The sequence below is a fragment of the Saccostrea cucullata genome, unplaced genomic scaffold (genome assembly GCF_032062105.1).
Source record: "Saccostrea cucullata isolate Sc308-1 unplaced genomic scaffold, CSIRO_AGI_Scuc_v1 ctg11130, whole genome shotgun sequence".
Lineage (NCBI taxonomy): Eukaryota > Metazoa > Mollusca > Bivalvia > Ostreida > Ostreidae > Saccostrea > Saccostrea cuccullata.
The window spans coordinates 9,090-15,915 of record NW_026923679.1 but is presented as its reverse complement, the minus strand read 5'-3'; the positions used below and the strand labels follow the sequence as shown (position 1 = coordinate 15,915).

The 6,826-nt window shown below is 32.7% G+C and overlaps 1 long non-coding RNA gene across 1 annotated transcript; it reads left to right on the top strand.

Moving 5' to 3' along the window:
• Window positions 1-1,350: 1,350 nt before the first annotated feature.
• On the top strand, window positions 1,351-4,250 carry LOC134264645 (uncharacterized). Its single transcript, XR_009991586.1, has 3 exons — window positions 1,351-1,446; window positions 2,642-2,707; window positions 3,460-4,250. It is a non-coding gene; the product is annotated as an uncharacterized LOC134264645 (long non-coding RNA).
• The last annotated feature ends 2,576 nt before the right edge of the window (window positions 4,251-6,826 follow it).

Sequence of the window (6,826 nt, the reverse complement as noted above, 5' to 3'; positions counted from 1 at the left end):
GCTATGCTTAGCCAACCAAATCATGGACATTTAAACCATTTTGTTTCGTACAAATGATTCCTGCAGATCACTCGCCAAATGCGCCCATCTTCTTTGAAGTCCAGAATTTTGTTTTATACATTTTTTTCAAAGTGCGTTAAGTGTCTCCATGGTAAACTCAAATATTAGAAGTGGATCCAGAAATTTCGTAACGCAGAGGGCACACTGGAAGGCAGGGGTCCTGGGGGTTGCACTGCAGGCGCCAGTGGGTATAGGACAAGACCCTAGTGGGTGTTCCGGAGGGCGAATCCCCCGGAAGCTGACAAATTCTTACAAATAAGAGATGTTTTCTCCTTGATTTTAGGATAATGGACGTATAAATTTTATTTATTAGAAAAAATTCAAACGGGGGGGGGGGGGGGGGGGGGGGGCTTTGAATGTTGATGTACATTTTTAACGCGCCATCACGATGTCTGCACAGAATTGCATGTAGATAAGTGCATTAGCCACACATTTTTATAAATTAGATCCAAATAGGATTATTTCAAGCCGATATATTGTAAGTATTCAATATATCAATATATTTATGAAGAATAAATGAATTTAAAAGAACATTGTATTTCTTGCTTTTATGATTATTTCACTTGATCATCATCATTGTTTAGATATACAAGTACATCATTAATAATGATAATGCACATATTGCACAACAACCCATCGTGCATGTCTACATATGAAACTTTAAAATGCCACCAATATATAATATAGATATGCTCTTCGTCATATGTTGTACTCTGTGTATTAATTACTTTATCATGTTCATCTGTAATTATCATATATGTTACAGTGTTTATGATTATGTCCAATAGGCCCTTTATGATTTGGATCATTGTCGCAAACCACGGCAAAATGTACGATCCTTTCCCATTCTAGGAGAGAGCTATATGCGGACTCCGGACCGTGGCTTGAGACGATGGATTTGGATTTGGTAATAAATTTTATTCTATATCAGTGGTGGATCCAGGAATTTGTAACGGGGGGGGAGGGGCTGAGGTCGGAGGAGGGGAGCATAGCCACACCATGGAAAATTTATTTATCATTTTTTGGGGGGTATATTTTGGACACAAAAATGGGGGGGGGGCAGTCTAAATCCGCCATTGATTTGAGTTGAAACACAATTTGATACACAATCCTGTATTGTCCTATATATTCTCTTGTGCTATTGAATGATCATTAGTTACTCTTTCAATCGCTCTATAATGCCTAGTGGCTATTTCACCTCTTTTGGCCAAATTCAGACATGTGATACATGTCATGTGGTTTAAAGAACCAATAGGCTTATACTTTAGAATTTCCCCCGCTATTGGTGAACTGCCTTTGTTCATCAAATGTTAAGCTTATTGTATCTATTATGAAGTATGACTTATTAGAATTAGGCTGACAAACCTGGAACCTGAAAGATTATTGGTATGTATCTATATGTATGTATAGTATATCAGACATATTCATGCAGCTTTATTGAGTCTGTCTCGCTCTATAAACAGATAAACACAGTGACCGAACAAAAAATCTTGAAGGGGGGGGGGGGGGGGAGGGGGCAGTTTGGGGTCGGGGTAGGGGCCCCCAACCACAGATTTATAAAATCTTATGCATATTTTGGACACAAAGAAGGGGGAGCTGGTCCCCCTTTAAACCCGCCTGTGAAACAGATGATTATTGGATATTAAATCATGTGAAGTATAGGGACGTGGCATCGATTGAAAAAAAAGCAAAGTTGCCCAAAGTCGAAAATCCTATTTCATGGGGGGGGGGGGGGGGGGGGGGGGGAACCAGCCATTCAAAGAAAATTTCTACAGTATAAGTACTGCTAGGAAAAAAAATAGCTAAATAAAGCTATTTTGAATAGTTTAATAAAGCTATATAGATATTTAAAGCTATATAGCTAAATCAAGAGATTGTACTGGACCTGATTATCTTATAAGTTTATTGTTAATTTTTATGCGCTGTAATTAAGATCCAGTGGTATATAGTTTTTGTTCTGTCCATCCATCTTTCTGTTTATCTGTTTGCCTTTGTTGACAAAAACTATAACTTTACCCATAATATTTTATTGGATGAAGCTATATATGGTTTTATTTCACAGGTGTATTCCTTGTGACATGACCTTTCTTTGCATACCACCAAATTTGACGTCTTGACCTTGACCATTGATTTTGACACACTTTAACAAAAAACAAACAAACTTTAATCTTGGCTATATCTTATGAACAATTGGTGCTTAATATAATTAGGCTTTCATACTTCACATATGTATTCATAGTGATTACACTGTCAAATATAAAAAATGACCCTTTGACCTTGACCTTAAAGTTTGACCCACTTTGTACAAAACTTTAACCTTGGTCACAACATTTAAACTGTAAATACTACAGCTTTCACATTTCACGGGTCCGGTGTTTTCCTTGTGAAAAGACCTTACACTTGATACCAACAATTTTGACCTTTTGGCCTTGGAGTTTGACATGCATTTAAGAAACTTCAACCTCAGCCTTAAGCTGCCATACAGAGACATCAGAGTTGCACAAACGCACCATCTTGTTTTTTTTTTTAATGCAGAGCAAATATCATTTGATTCTTTTAATTTCTTTATTATCTATTTTAGTTGTCAAAGGTGACTGACTTCTTCCAGCATATGAACAAAGGGAAGGAACAGACAAGTCCAGTCAAGGTAAGTAAAACCTTAAAAATAAATTGAAAAAAAGTATACAGTTGTGACTTAATCTAGCTTCGTCAGATCTGTATTCATGTAAGGGGAAATATGCACATTAAATTAAATAAGTTACATTTTATATGTCTAATTCAAATATAATCAAATATTTGGGGTTATACAGTTTATGTCCTGTTAATCTGCCTGATTGTATGCAAAAAAAATTGACCTTGCCCATAACTTTTGAGTGGGTGCATATATGGGTATATGGCATTTTCCTTGTACAAGTTTTATGGTTAAAAAAAGTGATACTTTGAAGGCTTTCCTATCCACATATTAATAAATCCTTAAATTCTTAAAATTCCAAGTTTTTTGTATGATAAAAAAACCAGAAAAAGTCAATCTGCCTATAAATTGGGTGTATTTTACTGAAATTTTGGGAAAAAGAGTAAATGTTTAATTCAATAAGTGTTAATCTTTTAGAAGACCTGAATGTAAGGAATATCAAGTCCTGAGTTGGGGCTAGCTAGGTTAACATGTGTATTTTCGATAATATTTGACTAAACCTTCAATGGGTACATACATGTAGGTATTTTTGACTTTGACCTAAGAGTTTGACCCTGAGTTTTGAAAACTTTAACCTTGGTCATAACTTTTGAACAGTTAGCACTTAATAGGGGTAACACTTATAATTATCTACCATGTGGGAGCATCAGTTGTTTCACAAACACATCTCATTTATGCTTATTTAATATTGTTTATTCCTATTGTAGGACTATTGTGACCACTACATCTAAATACATCCATATCAACACCGCAATATTTAATGATTGATGGACCCATAATTATGCGTGTGTTATATTCTTCACATAAGACCACTTCTACATATGGCGCTCTAGTTGGCTGCTGATGATGGATAGATGGTGCGTACACAGGATAAAGCAGTTAGCTAATGAATGATGGTCAGCCTCTACCTTCCTTCTTGTGAGAGCTACTTGTTTTAACTGTCAACAGTGAGAGTTTTGTGCTGGCTGACGTTAGCCTAAGTACAATAGTGATCAACACTGTGACCTGTGATTTTATATTGTAACTTCTGTGTGCATTGACTCTGTGAAAATTCAATCGGAATTATTCCACCAGCGATTGGTAAGAAAGTCTACCATACAGCACTTGTTTACCTAACCAGTATATAGTTAAGAATTTTATACCCCCTGCTTGAAAAGTGGGAGGGTATATTTAGCTATTGAGGTTCGGATGTCTGTTTGTACGTTCATCTGTCTGTCTGTCTGTTTTGTATTATTATCTACTCTATACAGCCGTACATGTAAATTGAAAACTACACATTTGTGCCCTGTCCTTATTGTACTGGTAATTGATTTGTGCCCTCTCCTTATTGTATTGGTAATTGATCAAATATATAGTTATAAATTTCAGATTCTTATACTAACACCTTGCACTGCACTGCATGATACATATTTATATTATTTGACAACTGCTGACTGGACTGAACAGATGTTGACAGAGCTGTGGTAGCTGTGGGAGAATGCCCATAATAGGTACAGGTAATGCCCCCCCCCCACCTCTTGCCCTTCTTAGTCACATGTACATTCACATGTATATGATAGGTATTAATACATATGTTTGTATGTTGATCAAGTGAAATATAGTAGGTGTGTGACAACAGTAACAGTAGCTATAGACTAAATGTCTGTCTGTCATAGTTTATATTTGAAGTGAATCAAAGTACATGTATACTAGGGCTGGGACGATATATCGAGATATCGATATATCGTGATATATGTGAGGACGATACGCATATCGATACATATGAAGAAATATCGCCCCAAAAATCTTACTTCTATTTTTCTTTGTTTATTTCACATTTGGGGTTTAATATATAAAATAAATAAGCTAAATATAAATATAGATATGAAATAAATAATAATTAACACTACTTGAGTAAAATAATTTTGTTTTACAACATATAAACAACTATTTTGAATAAAGTATTCTTATTTGCAAAGAAATAATTTGTTTATTTCAATGCAAAAAAAGATTTTATAAGCAATTAAACATATCGTGATACATATCGTATCGTGGCTCAAATATCGTGATACGTATCGATATAGAAAAGGTTGTATCGTCCCAGCCCTAATGTATACTGAAATTTTTGGTACTGAGTAGAGAATATCACCCTTATACCTGCTCACTATATAAATATCGAGAGTAGATTTGAATAAGACTGCCAATATTTTATTATTTCATCTGCTCATATTTAATTTTCATTTCAAACATTAATTTTATTGTCTATTTTATATTCATTTTGTTTTCATTGCCTTTTGAACATCTTTTAATTGTTTTTTCTCTCTATACAAAATTTAGACCAAATTGAAGTGAACTAGAGTTATTGCCCTTTATTCAGATTAATCAGTTCAGATTATTAAAGCCTTTAAAGGTACTTGGACACAGATTTGAAGTTAATTTTTTCTGTATAATATCACGAATTATATATTTTAATACCATTTCACACAAAAATTAATTTAAAATCTTATTTCAATAAAAAGATATTAAAACTTTAAATTTTTTGGCGGGTTTGATTGACGCATGCATCCTTGCACTTTCACAAATTTTAACTTTATTCTTTATCCTTAGGAAAAATGGCAATCTTGTTGTGTATTATTGGGAAATATTAAAACTTAAATCCAGAAAAATAATTTTATTCAGAGTAGAAATGTTAGAAAGCAAAATCTTCTTCACAAGTATCGTCATTCCGTTGTGTACAGATATCGAGTTTAGCAAATCGAACACACTCGTGTTATGTACACAGTTTTTGTAAACAAGGCAAGAGCGTGTTGTTGTTTGGTGTTTACAATTCACCGGGTGTGTTTGATTGCCAAAGTCTGCTCACCACAACTGCACGGACTGACAATACATTGTGTGTTTGTTTTGCTTTCGAACATGTTTACTCTTAATTTTCTGGATTATAGTATTAATATTTTTCATTAATACACAACAGGATTGCCATTTTTCCTAAGGATTAAGAATAAAGTTAATATTTGTGAAAGTGCAAGGACGTGTCAATCAAACCCGTCAAAAAAATAAAAATTTTGATAACTTATAAATGAAATAAGATTTTTAATTAATTTTTGTGTGAAATGCTATTAAAATATATAAGTCGTAATATTATAGAGAAAAAATTAACTTCAAATCTGTGTCCAAGTGTCTTTAATGCCACGTACACCAACTTTTTATCTTAAAGATCTCTGAGTCACACTTTCTAAACAATGGTTTCAACATTGAAAGACCAATATCTATAAGCTATTAAAATTATATTTTATCTGAATTTTTCTGTATTTTTTAAAAGAAAATAAAAAGAATTATTTATTTCAAAATGAGATATGCTTTCGATTTAAAAGTTTGCTGTTAAGAACAGATGATAGAAACAAAAAAATGGATGCCTGGATTGGTTTTTTTTTTTGACCTTATTTCATTGCAAATGATGCAAATAATAAATTTTTAGAATATAAAGAAATTGTAAACCTTCTGTGATGTTCAAAAGTCTGCCCTTCTGAAACCATCCTTATTAATCTATACAAATATTTTCCACTTTAAATTCCATTTTTGTGCAAATCTGAATAAAAAATTAATAACTACGCGGTAAAAGTTATTCATTTTGCTCATTTAAACATGACCCAAGTTGTTATTTTCAAATTCTTTGACAAGAGTTTGTTTGTATCATCTGTCCTTAATGAATGCATCATGTGAATATCTAATAAAATATACAAAGAAAGGCTAGATAGACTTTTTATTTAATTTAAAAAAAAACACACACATTATTTGTAAATATTTTTTAAACCTATGTTAAAAACAAAACAAAACTATATAGTCACAACTGAGGTGAACATGTTTATCAGTCATGTTTTAATAAGAAATTTAAATGAAAATGCGAAATAAAATAATTAAGTTTTTAAAATTATCAGCCTTTCAATGCTGAAACCACACTTAATTAAGGATGCCTTAAAGATCTAATTGGAATAAAATATTGGTGGCCATCATCCTATTTAAATTAATTTTTTTTTAAAGACATTTCTTTGACTTAATATGTTTCTAAAATTTCTGAGCTACATAATTTTATTTTTT